At 37.3% G+C, this 16,855-nt stretch overlaps 1 long non-coding RNA gene and 2 pseudogenes across 1 annotated transcript in view; 1 reads left to right on the top strand and 2 right to left on the bottom strand.

Moving 5' to 3' along the window:
- The window catches only part of LOC140596425 (uncharacterized), a 102,876-nt gene that overhangs the window by 73,287 nt on the left and 12,734 nt on the right, over positions 1-16,855 (bottom strand). The window lies entirely within an intron of this gene.
- On the top strand, positions 2,642-7,236 carry LOC140596414 (GRB2-associated-binding protein 1 pseudogene; annotated as a pseudogene).
- LOC140596432 (mothers against decapentaplegic homolog 2 pseudogene) lies at positions 13,645-16,440 on the bottom strand (annotated as a pseudogene).

Genomic DNA, 16,855 nt, shown 5'->3' with positions numbered 1-16,855 from the left:
CAAGGTTTTAATTTCAATTTGATTTTTGTTATGGATTTCTAATTTTATTGTATTGTGATCAGAGAATGCTCTGTCTAATATTGATTTTTTTATTATGAATCTTCCTTGATTGTTTGAGGTATAGTCAATCTTCATAAATATACCATTTGCAATTGAAATCCCAAACAAGAGAGAGAACACCATCACGGCTACAGAAATTGCCTTCATGCCCCTTCGCTTTCAATTCCTGTATCCATTTACCCAGAGAAAACAATAATACTGATTGTTTTCTGGCACATGCTCACCTGGCTTCCTCTACCAACTCCCCTAAATGGATCATACAATGAGTAGTCTAGTGTGTAACACTATACACTTCCTTCCAAATATTCCTAACATAAATTTTAGAACTATAAATTTACTCAACTATTTTAATATCTGTATCATATAGATTTTGATATGTTATGCCTTCTAGATCAAAATATATTCATCTTGTGTATCTTTCTGTAGATGTGCATACAGGTGAGAGAGGGATCTTTGATTTCTGAATTATTTATGTGTATAGTTAAACTTAACAAAATTTGTAGTTTTAAGAGACATGTTATTGATTACTGTAATCGCACTTTATTTCTACAACTAACTCTGTAAAATATTTAGCTTTTTAAATTACTTAACATTTGCTTTAACTTTCATCAAGTAATGCATCTTGCTGAATGTACCATGTCTAATTGAAATGATTGCATATCATGAAGTTGTTAGGTTCAATATTCTGTAGATCACAATCAATTCCAAGTGATTGACAGAGTTTTTCTCAGAGTTTCTATGTTTCCCTTGTTTTTTCACCCCTGGTTGTGTTTATCAATTTCTGAAAGGCAAATTCAATATCGCACGATCTGCTTATGATATATTGTAGATCTCCGTATCTATCAATTCTTGTTTCACAAACTTAGAAGCTCTATTATTTGAACATATATATTTTTAATTGTTTGATATTTCCAAATATTTCACCTTTCACCATTATGAAATACTGCTCTTTATCTCTTGCAATTTATAGTTGTCATGAAATCTACTTTTTTCCCATATTATTCTAGTATACACAGTCTACTTAAGCTTCTTATACTTTGGGTTGGTATGTATTTTTCTATCCAATTACTTTCAACATCTCCATACCATTTTATTTAAAATGCATCATTTGAAAAAATAAAAAAAAATGCATCATTTGCAGAATTATACTTCTCCATTCTGTCATCATTACATTTAATTGGTATGTTTAGTTCATTACTACTTAGTTCAATTAAATTTTTTTTTATTTTTTTTATTTACGATAGTCACAGAGAGGGAGAGAGAGAGAGAGAGGCAGAGACAGAGGCAGAGGGAGAAGCAGGCTCCATGCACCGGGAGCCCGAAGTGGGATTCGATCCCGGGTCTCCAGGATCGCGCCCTGAGCCAAAGGCAGGCGCCAAACCGCTGCGCCACCCAGGGATCCCTACTTAGTTCAATTATTGATGAGATTAGATTTAATTTTAGAATCTTATTTTATTTTATTGCTTGTCATTATCTTTTTTGTCTCATTTTCTTGACTTCTTCTGAACTACTGGGAATACTTTTAGACTTTCATTTTAGTTAACCTGAGAACATTTTAGATAAAAATATTTGCACAAATTTTTGGTGCCTACCCTATGGACTAAAATATGCTTCCATAGGTTTTTGTAGTCCACAAGAAATAACATATTTACATTGAACAGAAAATGTGGAAACTTTGTGACTATATATAACAATTTACCTACCTCAAGTCCATTATACTCTACTTGTTATATATACATGTGTTATGACTACATACGTTCTAAACCTCACAAGACAGTAATATAATTTTACCTCAAAACAGTTATATATCATTAAAAATCTTAAGAGCAGGGGATCCCTGGATGGCTCATTGGCTTAGCGTCTGCCTTCAGCCCAGGGACATGATCCTGGAGTCCCGAGATAGAGTCCCATGGTTGGGCTCCCTGCATGGAGCCTGCTTCTCCCTCTGCCTGTATCTCTACCTCTGTGTGTGTGTGTGTGTGTGTGTGTGTCATGAATAAATAAATAAATAAATAAATAAATAAATAAATAAATAAATAAATAAATAAATAAAATATTTAAAACATATTGAGAGGAAAATATATTTTATTCACAATTTTTTGTTATTATTTCTTCTAGATTCAAGTTTTCATTTCATATCAGTATTCTTCATCTTATCCTTATTTTTTTATTTTATTATCTTTTTATCCTTCATTAAAAAAAATTCTTTTAGCATTTCTTAAAGTACAGGTTTTCTGGAAAAAAAATTATCTTTGTTTCTTCTACTTGAAAACATCTTTATATCAATTTCATTTTTAAAAGACATTCTCGGCCTCCCGACGCCGGGCGCAGCCGAGCCGGGGGCCGAGCCGGGGGGCGCCGCTGGGGCCGGGCCGCGGGCGCGGGGGAGCGCGGGCGGCGGCGTCCTGGGCCGGCGCCCGGGGAGGCCCGTTCCGGGGGCGGAGCGCGCGCGGCCGAGCCCGGGTCCGCGGGCAGGAGCGCCCTGGGCGCCGGCGGGACGGGCGCGCTGACGAGGCCCCGCAACCCCGGCCCCGCGGCCCCGGCCCCCACCCCCGCCCCGCACGCGCCCCGCCCGCCCCGCCGCCTCGGGCCGCCGAGGTCCTGCGGGCGGCGCGCACCATGAGCGGCGGCGAGGTGGTCTGCTCGGGCTGGCTCCGCAAGTCCCCGCCGGAGAAGAAGCTGAAGCGCTACGCATGGAAGAGGAGATGGTTTGTGTTACGCAGTGGTCGCTTAACTGGAGATCCAGATGTCTTGGAATACTACAAAAATGATCATGCCAAGAAGCCTATCCGTATTATTGATTTAAATTTATGTCAACAAGTTGATGCTGGATTGACGTTTAACAAAAAAGAGTTTGAAAACAGCTACATTTTTGATATCAACACCATTGACCGAATTTTCTACTTGGTAGCAGACAGTGAGGAAGAGATGAATAAGTGGGTTCGTTGTATTTGTGACATCTGTGGGTTTAATCCTACAGAAGAAGATCCTGTGAAGCCACCTGGCAGCTCCATACAAGCTCCAGCTGATTTACCTTTAGCTGTAAATACAGCGCCACCATCCACCCAGGTGGATTCATCCTCCAGTGTTCCACCTCCTCCGTATCAGCTAATTAACCTACCACCACACCTAGAAACTCTTGGCATCCAGGAGGATCCTCAAGACTACCTCTTGCTAATCAACCGTCAAAGCAAGAAGCCTGAACCCACCAGCCAAGGGTCATCTTTTGTTTCTGAAGAAGGAGAGGAATACCTACTACTAGAAGATTTTGAAAGCAAAACGATTCCATTGCAAACACATGCTGATTCTGCAAAATCCACCTCTTCTGAAACAGACTGCAATGATAACGTCCCTTCTCATAAAAATCCTGCTTCCTCCCAGAGCAAACATGGAGTGAATGGCTTTTTTCAGCAGCAAATGATGTATGACTCTCCACCGTCTCGTGCTGCCTCTGTTTCTGTAGACTCCAGCCTTTATAACCTGCCCAGGAGCTACTCCCACGATGTTTTACCAAAGGTGTCTCCATCCAGTACCGAGGCAGATGGAGAACTCTATGTTTTTAATACCCCATCTGGGACATCAAGTGTAGAGACTCAAATGAGGCATGTATCTATTAGTTATGACATTCCTCCAACACCTGGTAATACTTACCAGATTCCACGAACATTTCCAGAAGGAACTTTGGGACAGACGTCAAAGCTAGACACTATTCCAGATCTTCCTCCTCCTCTGCCACCGAAACCACATCCAGCTCATGACCGATCTCCTGTGGAAACGTGCAGTATCACACGCACGGCCTCAGATACTGACAGTAGTTACTGTATCCCTACAGCAGGGATGCCACCATCACGTAGTAATACCATTTCCACTGTGGATTTGAACAAATTGCGAAAAGATGGTAGTTCTCAAGACTGCTATGATATCCCACGAACATTTCCAAGTGACAGGTCTAGTTCACTTGAAGGCTTCCATAACCACTTTAAAATCAAAAATATATTGACAGTGGGAAGTGTATCAAGTGAAGAACTGGATGAAAATTACGTCCCAATGAATCCCAATTCTCCTCCACGACAACATTCCAGCAGTTTTACGGAACCAATTCAGGAAGCAAATTATGTGCCAATGACTCCAGGAACATTTGATTTTTCTTCATTCGGAATGCAAGTTCCTCCTCCTGCTCACATGGGCTTCCGGTCCAGCCCAAAGACCCCTCCCCGAAGGCCAGTTCCTGTTGCAGACTGTGAACCACCTCCCGTGGATAGGAACCTCAAGCCTGACAGGAAAGGTCAAAGTCCTAAAATTTTAAGACCCAAACCCCATGGTTTAGAGCGAACTGATTCACAAACCATAGGTGACTTTGCTACAAGAAGAAAGGCCAAGCCAGCGCCTTTAGAAATAAAACCTTTGCCAGAATGGGAAGAACTACAAGCCCCAGTTAGATCTCCCATCACTAGGAGTTTTGCTCGAGACTCCTCTAGGTTTCCCTTGTCTCCCCGACCGGATTCAGTGCACAGCACAACGTCCAGCAGCGACTCCCACGACAGTGAAGAGAATTACGTGCCCATGAACCCAAACCTGTCCGGCGAAGACTCGAATCTTTTTGGCAGTAACAGTCTTGATGGAAGAAGCAGTCCTATGGTCAAGCCCAAAGGAGACAAACAAGTGGAATACCTAGACCTGGATTTAGATTCTGGGAAATCCACACCACCGCGTAAGCAAAAGAGCAGTGGCTCAGGCAACAGTGTAGCTGATGAGAGAGTAGATTATGTTGTGGTTGATCAACAGAAGACCCTGGCTCTGAAGAGCACCCGGGAAGCCTGGACGGATGGAAGACAGTCCACAGAATCTGAAACACCAGCCAAGATCGTGAAATGAAAATAATTGCTTTGCTGTTTCTGAAAAGAGAACTGAATTGTAAAGATAAATCCTGTTTTACTGAAGATGACTTGACACTTCTAGGTAGATCCTCAACTGCGTAGCATTGAAGTCAAAAGACCTTTCAGACATAATCAAGCAATTTAGACTGTAAATGGTGCTTTGTGGTATCTGAACAATTCATAATGTGTAAATAATGTGGGAAAATAGTATTGTTTAGCTCCCAAAGAAATCTTTGTTCCATAGTTAACACACTTGTAGTATTACTGTATTTATGCACTTTTCATTTAAAACGTTGGTTTGGGTATTCCCAAATGTTCCTTAACATAATTCCTTTGGGAGTTCTTGTTTTTCTTCACACTACTCAATATAACAATACTATATACAATAAGTACAACAATACAATATAACAGTAAGTTAACTAAGCTCCTCTTAGATTTGGAAATTGCTCTTTAAACTGCACTCTAACATTACAATGAGAAGTGGATCCACAATTTACCTTTCTACCTGGGTCTTCAGGTGATAGCCATTAGCTTAAACTACAGAGCGTAGTTGGACTCATCATTCACTCCCTTCCAAAATGCTGAGGACAATATATGTACTGATGTCAGGAACTAATTCTCTGGTTCATGTACACTTAGTTTTCAACGGTAGAACTTTGTTATGTTTTGTTAACTACAGTGTTTTTGGTTCACTGAATGAAGATTCAGCCGGGTGGGATCTTGCACCTTGTAAAGACTGAATAATTACACTCAGATAAGCCTGCAGATCACTTAACGGCATGCGGTGATGATGTGCTCTCACACCTGTTAACATGTAGTAAACTACACATTACTTCAAAACGTAGGTTATATAACTAATCAGGTACGTACCAGGCACTGATGTGCTAATACACTGATCAGGATTAGACAACAAGCTTTAGTTGTGTTCTTCTAAGTCCTAATACTGGTTTCCAGTTTGGACTTAAAGAAACATTCACTGTTAGTTATAGCAACATACTGTGATTTTTTTAAATTAGACAGTAATTCAGATTTATTACTCTATAGAATGAAATTCTATCTTTTGACACCATAGTGCCCTTTCTATAATTTTTTAACTTTACTTTGTATTCTTCTTGGCCTTATATTTAAATCCCTATGCAATTAATATTTTATATCTACATTTTTTAAAAGAAAATAGATGTTCTATAAGTGATTCTCATATGTAGCACCTATTGCTTTTCCGGTAAAAGAATTAAGGATTTTGTACTGTGATTTCTGTTCACCGCCCTAATTTGAGAAATACTGAAACATTGCTATAATGTGAAATCTTATAGTTACAGATCTCTTCCAACCAGATTTCTGAAATGATCAGAGAAATTATATAATTCTGTCTCACGTATAATATGGTCCTGTGACATGGATATCAAAACCACAAATTTTGTATGGTGAGACTACAATTATATTTATCTGTTTGGGCTTTGCCGTGTAATTTAGAAAACCGGTGTAGTTGTTTGTTTGCTTGTTTTTTTTTTTTTTTTTTAACTAAGTTACATACAATCTCTTACTGATTTGAGACTTACTAACAGCTTCTGGAGGGGGCAGAGATAGGAGTGCCCACGGTTGAGGCACGACTCCCTCCATTCAGACCTCTGTTACCTGAACACACAGCTGTGCCCTGATTTCTGGTCTTTGGCCAGAGTTCTGTGCCTAATCAATGTAATGGGTTTATTTCCCCATGAACTAAAAATGTTCATAACAAGATGAATTGTAGAGTAGTAACATGTGATGCTTTTAAATGTTTGCTTCTTTTTAAAGAAAAACTAAAACCCAGAAATGAATTTTCAGATGGAATTCTAAATAAAAAGATTGTTTGAATTTGGTTTGTGCAAGCTGTTTTGTAATGAAATCACAAATTAAAATCCAGAATTATTGAAATGTGCCTAAGCTATTAAAACAACACAGTTGATGTGTGAAGATGTTAAATTGTGTTATGTGGAAGATAAAACATCTTTTCAGATTTATAACAATAAGTATATTCATGAAGTACATTACTAATTCAAGAATGGAAATCTTGTTTAAAGCTGCCTATCAGAAGAGTCTAAAGCAAATAGACTGATGTTTTTAGTGTAGTTTTTCAATTTTTTACAAGTTATCTTTTTGGAAGATCTCCAGTACTCTAATTTGTAGAAGTTTTCCCACTGTGCAGAGTAATTTAAGAATTGAAATGTATCAAGCAATTTGTTTTAGAAAATGAAATTATGTTAAACATTGTATTAACAAATTAAAAGACCTTTTCTTATGGAGCATTATTTTCCAAACATTTTTAGCAATGGAATCTTTCTTCAATAAAATTTTGTGTAACTCCAAACAAAAAAAAATAAAAAAAAAAATAAAAAAATAAAAGACATTCTCAGTGGATGCAGAAATCAATTTCGGTGGCACTTAAAAAATACATTATTCCATTGTCTTCAAGCCTATGTTGTATCTGATAAGAAGTCAATGATAGTTCAAATCATAACCCCTTGTGCAAGACATGCTATTTTTTTCTGGCTACTCTGAGGATTCATCTTGATTTTTCTCTTTAACTTTGATTTTAGTGACTTGACAAGATGCCTAGGTCGTTTTCTTTGTTTTTATTCTACTTGTGTTTTGCTCAGCTTCTTAAATCTCTAAATTTGTATCTAGCAATACTTTTGCAAAAATTTCAGACACTTTTTTCAATTATGCCCCTGTGTCTCTCTGAGAAACTGATTACAGATATGAGATATGTTAGAGTTTTTAATATTGTTCCACATGTCCCTAAAACACTGTTCACTTACTTTTCAATCTTTCCTTACTCTGAATTTGCACAGCAAAAATCAAAACAAACAAAACCTGAAATATTTTATTAGTCTAGTTTACATAATTGATATTAAAAAATCAAATGTTTTTGATGGCATAACATTTTAGCAATAAAAATGGTGAAGTTTATTAGTGTTCTCACATTCAGATAACTTTAATCTGTCTACTAATTTGTACATGTATATATTATTAATCTACAACAGACACTGGTAAACTATGGCCCATGCACTGGCCATCTGTTGCTTCTAAATAAAGTTTTATTAGGTTACAGTCACATCCTTTTATTTTCAAATTTTCCATGGTTGCTTTTGCACTACAATGCCAGAGCTGAGTAGCTGCAACAGAGACCATAAGAAACAGACACCTATGGGGTACCTGGGTGGCTCAGTCCATTAAGTGTCTGGCTCTTGTTTTTGGCTCAGGTCATGATCTCAGGGTCTTGGGATTGTGGCCCAGGTTGGGCTCCATGCTCAGTGGGGAGTACGCTTAGTTTCCTCCCTCTCCCTTTGCCCCTCTCCCTGCACATATTCTCTCTCTCATAAATAAATAAATAAATAAATAAATAAATAAATAAATAATTACTATCTGGTTATCTTCAAAGGAAAAATTTGACAACTCCTGATCTAGAATAAAGATAATTGAAAATATACCACATCTTTATATAAATGAGCTTAAGGCATTCAGATGTATTGTTAAAAACAAACTATAGATTATTTTTTTGGAATAATTTGCTAATAATTCATTAAACACATTCCAAATTAATAAATATATTCCTCCTAAGAAAACATTTCACCCATTATGCTTTAGAATATAAAAGACATTAGAAACATTAGCTTTTCAAATATAAAAAGAAAATGATCCTATATATATATATATATATATATATATATATATATATACTTTTTTAAAAAGATTTTATTCATTTACTCATGAGAGACACAGAGAGAAAGAGAGGCAGAGACAGGCAGAAGGAGAAGGCTGCCCAATCACCAATATTAAATAAAATAGTAATAATTGAAACTTAATCTACTGATATCCATATGGGCTAATTGTTGTTTAAGGAAGAAAAATGTATTTTAAAATAACTTAGCAAGAAATCAGGAAATGTAGTAATTTTTGTCACGTGTCTCATCTGGATTAATTCACTTTAAAAATGGAAAATTAAAATTTTGGTGATATGGTAAATATACATTAAGATTTATAAAACCAATGAAGATGTTTTCCTAAAGAAAAAACTAGGGCAGCCCGGGTGGCTCAGCAGTTTAGTGTGCTGCCTTCAGCCCAGGGCGTGATCCTGGAGACCCAGGATCGAGTCCCACATCAAGCTCCCTGCATGGAGCCTGTTTCTCCCTCTGCCTGTGTCTCTGCCTCTCTCTCTTTCTCTCTCTCTCTCTCTCTCTCTCTCTCTCTGTGTGTCTCTCATGAATAAATAAGTAAAATATTTAAATAAAAAGAAAAAGAAAAGGCTAATAAGCATTATCATTAAAAGACAAATTTATGCAAATGTTTTTTTCAAAATAAATCAAAGTAAACCATACATAAGACATTCTTATAAATAAGATTTCAGGAGGCATCATTAGATTTCTAAGTACTGAATTTATTCATCATGTAAAGATTATCAAGCATTTTAAGGATATTAATAGGTGGGAGTGAAGATTCAGTGCACCTATCATGCACAAATAGATTACAGATTAAATCATTATATCATTTTATATGAATAAAAAATGAGTTTCTGAGAATGTTCAGAAGTTGAACAGAAAATAACTCTCCTAGTTGAAGATACTAATGTTTGGCTCATTACCATAGGAAAAGATCCAGAAAAATAGATTTCCTCAGATCTGTGGCTGGCAGGTTCTAGAATAGAAACTTGATCACATCAACAGGAAAGGAGATTCTAGAACGTACTACCATGAATTGAAAATGCAATCACTTCATTTAGAGTAAATGGAGGAGACTGATGCGTACAGGCTCTATGGCAGTTGGCCAAAGTCAATCAAAAGTCACTTAAGATTTTAACAGTGACTGACTGTGTATACATTTCTGTAACTAGTACTGGCTATATTAAAGTCCTACTTAAAGGATTTTATTTATGTCAAAGAATTAAGACAAGAGCTAATATTTATGCAGTGCTTAATCTTCTTTAAGAACTGTTCTAAGTGCCTTATTTTTTTTAAGATTTTATTTATTTTTCCATGAGAGACACAGAGAGAGAGAGAGGCATAGACATAGACAGAGAAACAGGCTCCATGCAGGGAGTCTGATGTGGGGCCAAAGGCAGATGCTCAACCTCTGAGCCACCCAGGCATCCTTCTTCTCGGTGCTTTAAAACATTAAATTATGTAATCTTCACAAGATTTTGTCAGCTTCTCTATTAGCCCAGACCCACACCAACTGCCTTAGAAACTTGTTCTTAACTACTACTCCACTCCAAAACCAAATTTTAAAGAGATAAATATTTAATTATACAAAGTTTCAGAGTCACCAAAGCCATCTTCACTTCTCACACGAACTACAAGTCTGGGGGTACCCAAAACCACCTTCCAGTTTGATAATTTACTCAAGATTCACAGAACTCACTAAAAGCTATTATATTCACAGGAACTAATAGAGTGAAAAGATGCAAATTATAATCAGCCATAGGAAGAGGTTCATGAGATAGAGTCTAGGACATTTCCAAGTTTAAAACTTCTAATAGTTCTCTTCCAGTGGAGCTGTGAACAATGGTAACAGTTCCCAGGATTCAGGTTTAACAATATACATGGAATATGTCAACAAGGAAAGTTACCCAAGTCCTGGTATCCAGAGTTGTTTTGTTTTGGTTTGGTTTTAGATTTTGATTTATTTGAAAGAGATAGAGTATGAGAGGAGGAGCTGAGGGGCAGAGAGGGAGAAGCAGACTCTGGTCTAGCAGGGAGCTTGATGCAGGGCTTGATTCCAGACAGGACCCTGAGATCATGACCTGGGCTGAAGGCTGACACATAACCAATTGCACCACCCAGGTGCCCCATGGTATCCAGAATTTAATTGGATTTTGGTCATATAGACATGCCCATATGGCTGACCTAAGTCTAGCCTCTCCAGAGGTCCAAAGCTCCCACAATAAATATCAGTATACACTATCAGACATGTCCCCAGGCCCCCAGGCCGATAAAGGCATTTTATCAGGCAAGATATCCCAAGTAGTTAGAGATCACCCTCTAGAAAATGAGGACAAAAGTTCATCTCTCTTTGGGTAAGGTTAATTTTTAACACTCGTCCACTGCTACAGTTCATCTTGGTTGAGCTCTTCATGATCATACAAGATACAGAAGGATAATATATTTTCAGAGTTTAAAGGAAATAATAGAACTAAATGATAGAAACACAAGTATTATATCTAGTTGCACATTCCATCTTAGCCAAATCCACTACTTCTTTAAACTGCAAAATTAAAATCCTTTTCAAATTATTGCTGTATGATTTTGGAAATATGCTGCATATTTTCCTGTGCTTGAAAATGGAAAATATCTTTGGAAAGGAAATACATACTCAAAATGATTGTTATAATTTGTCCCCCTTCTGTCATATATGCAAGAGACTTCTAAGAAAGATACAACCTAAAATATAGTAACAAATAAGCATACTGCAATTTCACGTCTTAGGAGATTATCATTTTCCTAAATTTTGAATAACATTCTTATTGACAAAACATTCAGGGAAGTTGCAGAGGACAAGTATACACCCTTGCTTTGTAGTCAACATAAGGTACAAGGTACAAGAATGACAGAGTAGAAAAAGCACAGTACAGATTAGCTAGATTGTGAAGGCACTATTGGTGATACATTACAGAAATATGTTCCCTAGCTTTATAAGTGGAAATTAAAAAGTAAATCCTTTAAATAAACTTACTGTTCCAAACTAACCACGGTAAACTCCATGTATCAGTGGAGAAATAGGCTTATTTGGATTACGTTATAAATGTGCATAAATCATATATTTTGCTTGTTCTGGATACTGTACAGAATGTGGTAATGTGGAATTTCCTTTCAATATTTGGAGTACAGCTATTAGGATATAGTAGCTACTAGCCTTCTGATGTCTTGCACTGAAAATCAAATGCATCATTTCGGACATTCATTTTCAACTTCATCTGCAAGGAGAATGGTATCATGTACAAGATCTGACCAATAGAGTGGTCACACAGATCAGATTATACTCTTACTACCACTAAAATTTCAAACCATCAACAGAATCATAATATACCATTCAAATGTTTCCAATTTTTTACATTTTCTAAGGCACACAGGAGAATTTCTTTTAGCAAGCTAATGCAACTAATTGGATATTTTATTTAATTCTAGTTTCATTAAGGTCATGTTTATAATGTTATTAATCAACTTCCTCAATTTTTATTAACAGATTAATGGTAAATAACACATTTTAGATTGTTTTGTGCATTGAACCTCTATTAAAAATATATTCAATCATAAATAAATAAAAATTAAAAAAAAAAAAAAGGGATCCCTGGGTGGCGCAGTGGTTTGGCGCTTGCCTTTGGCCCAGGGCGCGATCCTGGAGACCCGGGATCGAATCCCACATCAGGCTCCCGGTGCATGGAGCCTGCTTCTCCCTCTGCCTATGTCTCTGCCTCTCTCTCTCTCTCTGTGACTATCATAAATAAATAAAAATTAAAAAAATATATATTCATATAAAAAAATAAAAATAAATAAAAATAAAAATATATTCATATTTCGGAGGTGTCTCATATAAAGTCTCAGAGGGGCAATTATTACCTCGATTTCTTAATATATTCCAATTCTTTGGCTAAACTTTAAAACTATAATTTCTGATTACTAAGCCAAAATCATATATTTTTAAAGGTATTGTATTGAAAATTTATCTCTTAAACCACATGGTGGTACTGAGGATGGGAGTGAGAAAACCACTCTTTTTCAAAGATATTTTTAGCTCCTGATTAAAATAAATGGTCATACAAAAGGTGGTGAATGAATAGATTTTGAATAAAATTAATTTAGATATATGTTATAAGACTTCAATAAAAGATATCTATGAGCTGCCTCAGGCTTGGGCAAACTGTTAAACATTTCTCATGATAACTAATCTAATAAACACCCAATAACAGAATGAAAAATTTAATAACAATCTATTAGTTCCCCTACTTTCACAACATTGATTCTGCTCACAGCTATCAAAGGGCAACTATCAGATATGTGTATCATTCAACACTTTCTTAAGATAACAGGAAATAGGAACTATAGGCCAAAAATAAAATGTAGGCTACAGTTGATGCTTCTAAATGTGTCTCACTTTAAATACCAAACTGGTACATAATTCTAAAACTATGAGAAGAAATTTGATTTAAGAGAAAATAATATATTTGTCATCTTACAGATTTTTATTTTTGTTTTTTAGATGGAAAGATTGCAAATGTATAAATTTGTATAAACTCTCTACAGGCAAAGTCAGGCAGACTTCAATAGCAGGGAAAATTCTTATTGGCAGTAAGTAATCAGTAAGACAGCCAGATGAAATGCCTTATTTTCTAATTTCTAATTTGAATTTTTTTTGTTTTCTAAAATATCAATATATTTGCATTATTATTTTTTACAAGTGTGACCACTTAACACAGTAAATAGATTACTATAATAGATTAATAGATTAGTGGTTTTGTTTTGCTTGAAGACTGATAGAATTCTCTTGTTGGAAGATGTTATTATTTTATTTTGTTTTGTTTTGTTTTATTTTATTTTATTTTATTTTATTTTATTTTGTTTTGTTTTATTATTTTATTTTTATCTGCCCCCTCCAAAAAAAAAATTATTTTTGGTAAAAGGTGTTGTGCCCAAGATTGCAAATCCGAGAAACCACCGAGGAGCCCACACCGATGCAAGTACACGAGCGTTTATTTACAAGCTCAAGCTTGGGTCCAAGTACACCCAACACAACGGAGCAGGGACTTGGACCCCAAGGTGGTTTCCAGCTTAGTTTTATCGGCTGGTCTAGGGGACCTCCAGAAGGGGTGGAGGAATTTCTCAAGTCTGTTTACATTCTGATATGGGGCTTTCAAGGGCATTAAGCACGGGGTGGGGGGGGGGGGCTGAGATGTCTGTACTTGTGCTAATGCTGAACTTGAGGTGAAATGGCCTTAATTTTCTCAGCCTCCACAATGCCCAAGAAGACATCAGCGTGTCTTTAAAATCTCCTCTTCCTCCTGTACAAGAAAGTATTTCCAGAAGTGAATTTTCCCATTTAATATTCAAACGCAGAAAACCTATTCTACAAGGTACTTCAATTGGTGGGACTTTAAGTGTTTTTTCCTCTTTTAAGTTTTTAGACAGTAAACAGCCCATGGGGCTATGACAAACACTATGACAAAAGAGTTGTTACATTTAGCCTTTTGATGGGACTTGATTGGCAACAAAGCTTGATGACATGCTTAAGCAACACACCTGAAGGTGAGTTAGGGACAGATGAGGCTAGGCAGGGCTAGGTAGGCAGCCATGGAAGCAGGCTCACAAAAATCCCCAAAATGCTGAGGTGTCTGGAAACCAGAGATAAGAGAACAAGCCAGACCACACTGCCCTAAGGTGTGGGTGAGGAGGGTGTCTTGTTCTAACACCTACTGTAACCAAAAAAATCATCAGACTCTAAAAAGGAAGAAGCCATTAAGGATGTTATCACTAGTCCTTACTCAATGGTGATATCAAGGGATATTTTAAAAGGATTTAGGTTCCCTGATCAGGCTTTCAGTAAAAGACCAACCCTACAAGCCCTCAGTGGCAACATTGTGGGGACCCCTCTCACTAATAAGAGCTTTCTCTGTATCTTTACTTAATAAGCTTCTATACTTTACTCACACTCCTGTGTCCTCAAGATTCGTTCTTTGACTCTGTGAGACAAGAACCAAGTTCTCTGTAACAAAGGGATCATATGTGAGCTAATACTTTGTCCAACCACTGTAGAGGTCCATTCAGATGAAGTTCAATCCCGTTGGTGCTGCTTGGCTATGAATGAATGAACACACAGTGGGGGTCCCAAAGCCTCTAGGGCTAAGGGCAAGCTCTTGCCCTTGCAGGCTGCATTTATTCAGTTCTCAGGCAAAAGCAGACAAAGCACGCCCTCTGTTTTTCATCCCAATCTACTTTAGAGGTTGTTTACATATTATCTGAGGCTAGGCCGCCCTTTCTCAAGGGATAAAAGGAGGAATCCATACTGTTTAAGGCCTGACCTTGCATAAGATAAAGTCTCCCTCTGAACCATCACATTCATGGCATCTTTGTAGAGGACAGTTCCTTCTGGAAACCTTCTTATGCAGTCATTCCCAAACACAATCTGGTGAGTGTTCGTTACCATGTGCCTTCTGTATTCTGCTTCCTAGTATTTCACAAAGCTCATTCTTAGGATGCACATCCTAGTTGATGCACAGCTTCACAACTCTGATTAGCACACTGCGGGAAGAGCAGCAAATTCCTGGTTAGTGAAGATCTTCAGACTGCAGCCTGGTGGAATTTTACGCTGTTGCAGGGTGCTAGCTCTATCTCTGAGGATACTTGGGGCTCTGCAAACGACTACAGCATCACTTTAGGCACTCGGTGAAAAATTCCCCACCTATCTAATATAAGCACACTCCTCTTCCTATATGTCTTCTTGTCATTTCTACAGTCACATTTTGGTTGATATTAGAGAATAACCCTATGCAGAACCTTTCTGGGTTTGATGGATCTGTGAAGCCATCTACACTGAGTGAGAGCAGTGATGCCTGAAAATTCTCTCCAACCCTCCGGTTTAATTCATAATATGCTACTGAACACCTAAATGAGTAACTGGCTGCAAATTCAAACTATGGTTAACACAGAGAAAGTAGTAGGAGATAGTTCTGCTGGAGATCCTATATCCGTTCATCTGTTGATCATGTTTTTTCCAATTTCCATGATACATCCAGGAGATGGAGTTTCTGGGGTGTAATTACTCTGTGGCTCGGTTCTCACTGGGAAATTAGTATTTCCAGGAATGGAGCAGGTATAATCATCTAGAGGTGACAGTTCTATTAGGATTTCAATACTGGAAGCAAAACTTGTGTCTCAAATCTCTGGTAATAGTAAAGTGTAAACATACTTCAGATCTTTTTAAAGATTAAAAGCACATTCACAGTTTACAATTGCTTTGGTTTCATGATGCCTGTGAAGATCAGGCCAGTACCACGGTCAGCGACACATAAATGCGGCTGTCCTTTTCAATGGGATACTTGAAGACAACCATCAGGAGACCTGGTTTGCTCAAAGAAGCTGTGAAGGCCTGTCTTATCCCACTGATCTCTCACAATGGGTGTCCTCAGTTTCTGAATTTCAGAGCAAGTGCTTGGTATGGTAAGACATTTAGTATTACAATTTTGAGTGGTGATGGCTTTCTCAAGCTTATCTAATTGTCCTGTTTTCTTTAGTTTCTCTGCCAGACATTTAACTGCTTTCTCAAACCACTTTGTTTTTCCATTCTGTTCTCCTACCTGCTCATCCACATGATTTCTTCTATCCCAGCAGTCTCTTCACAACTGGTGGAGTGAATGGCAAATGGACATGTTTTTACTAAAGGCAGCAATCCACACTAAGGAAATATCCTTCTTTATCTAACCTAAAGTGCTGCTGAGCATCTGTCCTTCAATGCCTTGGCCCAAGGTCCCTTCCATGGTCTCTTGTCTGCACTATAGATAGAGGCCTGTTGAGGGCTGCTGCCCTGGTCCACCTTTTGTAGTCAAGCCAGGAGTGGACACTTGCTCACCTGTTGAGGAGATTTGGGGGCAGCCCCATGGAGTGCCCTGAGGACCAGACAAACCCAAACCCTGAGCAAAAGAAAGTTTCACAGAGGCTCTAATGCAAAATTTATTTTTTAAAATGTCAGACATTAGACAATCATTTTTAAATATTATAAAACAAACTTTCTTTGAAGTACACAATCAATAAATCACCATTTTGTCACATAAATCTAAGAACTTTTGTAAAAATCAACTCTATACTACTCTGATTTGAATTCAGATTTTTTAAAAATTCTAATTCCATTAAAAATCTAATTATAGTATAATAATCACAGCAGAATCCAACTTG

Source organism: Vulpes vulpes, unplaced genomic scaffold, assembly GCF_048418805.1.
Source record: "Vulpes vulpes isolate BD-2025 unplaced genomic scaffold, VulVul3 Bu000000642, whole genome shotgun sequence".
In the NCBI taxonomy this organism is placed as follows: domain Eukaryota; kingdom Metazoa; phylum Chordata; class Mammalia; order Carnivora; family Canidae; genus Vulpes; species Vulpes vulpes.
The sequence above is the reverse complement of the archived record's forward strand: the minus strand, read 5'-3'. Positions and strand labels throughout refer to the sequence as shown.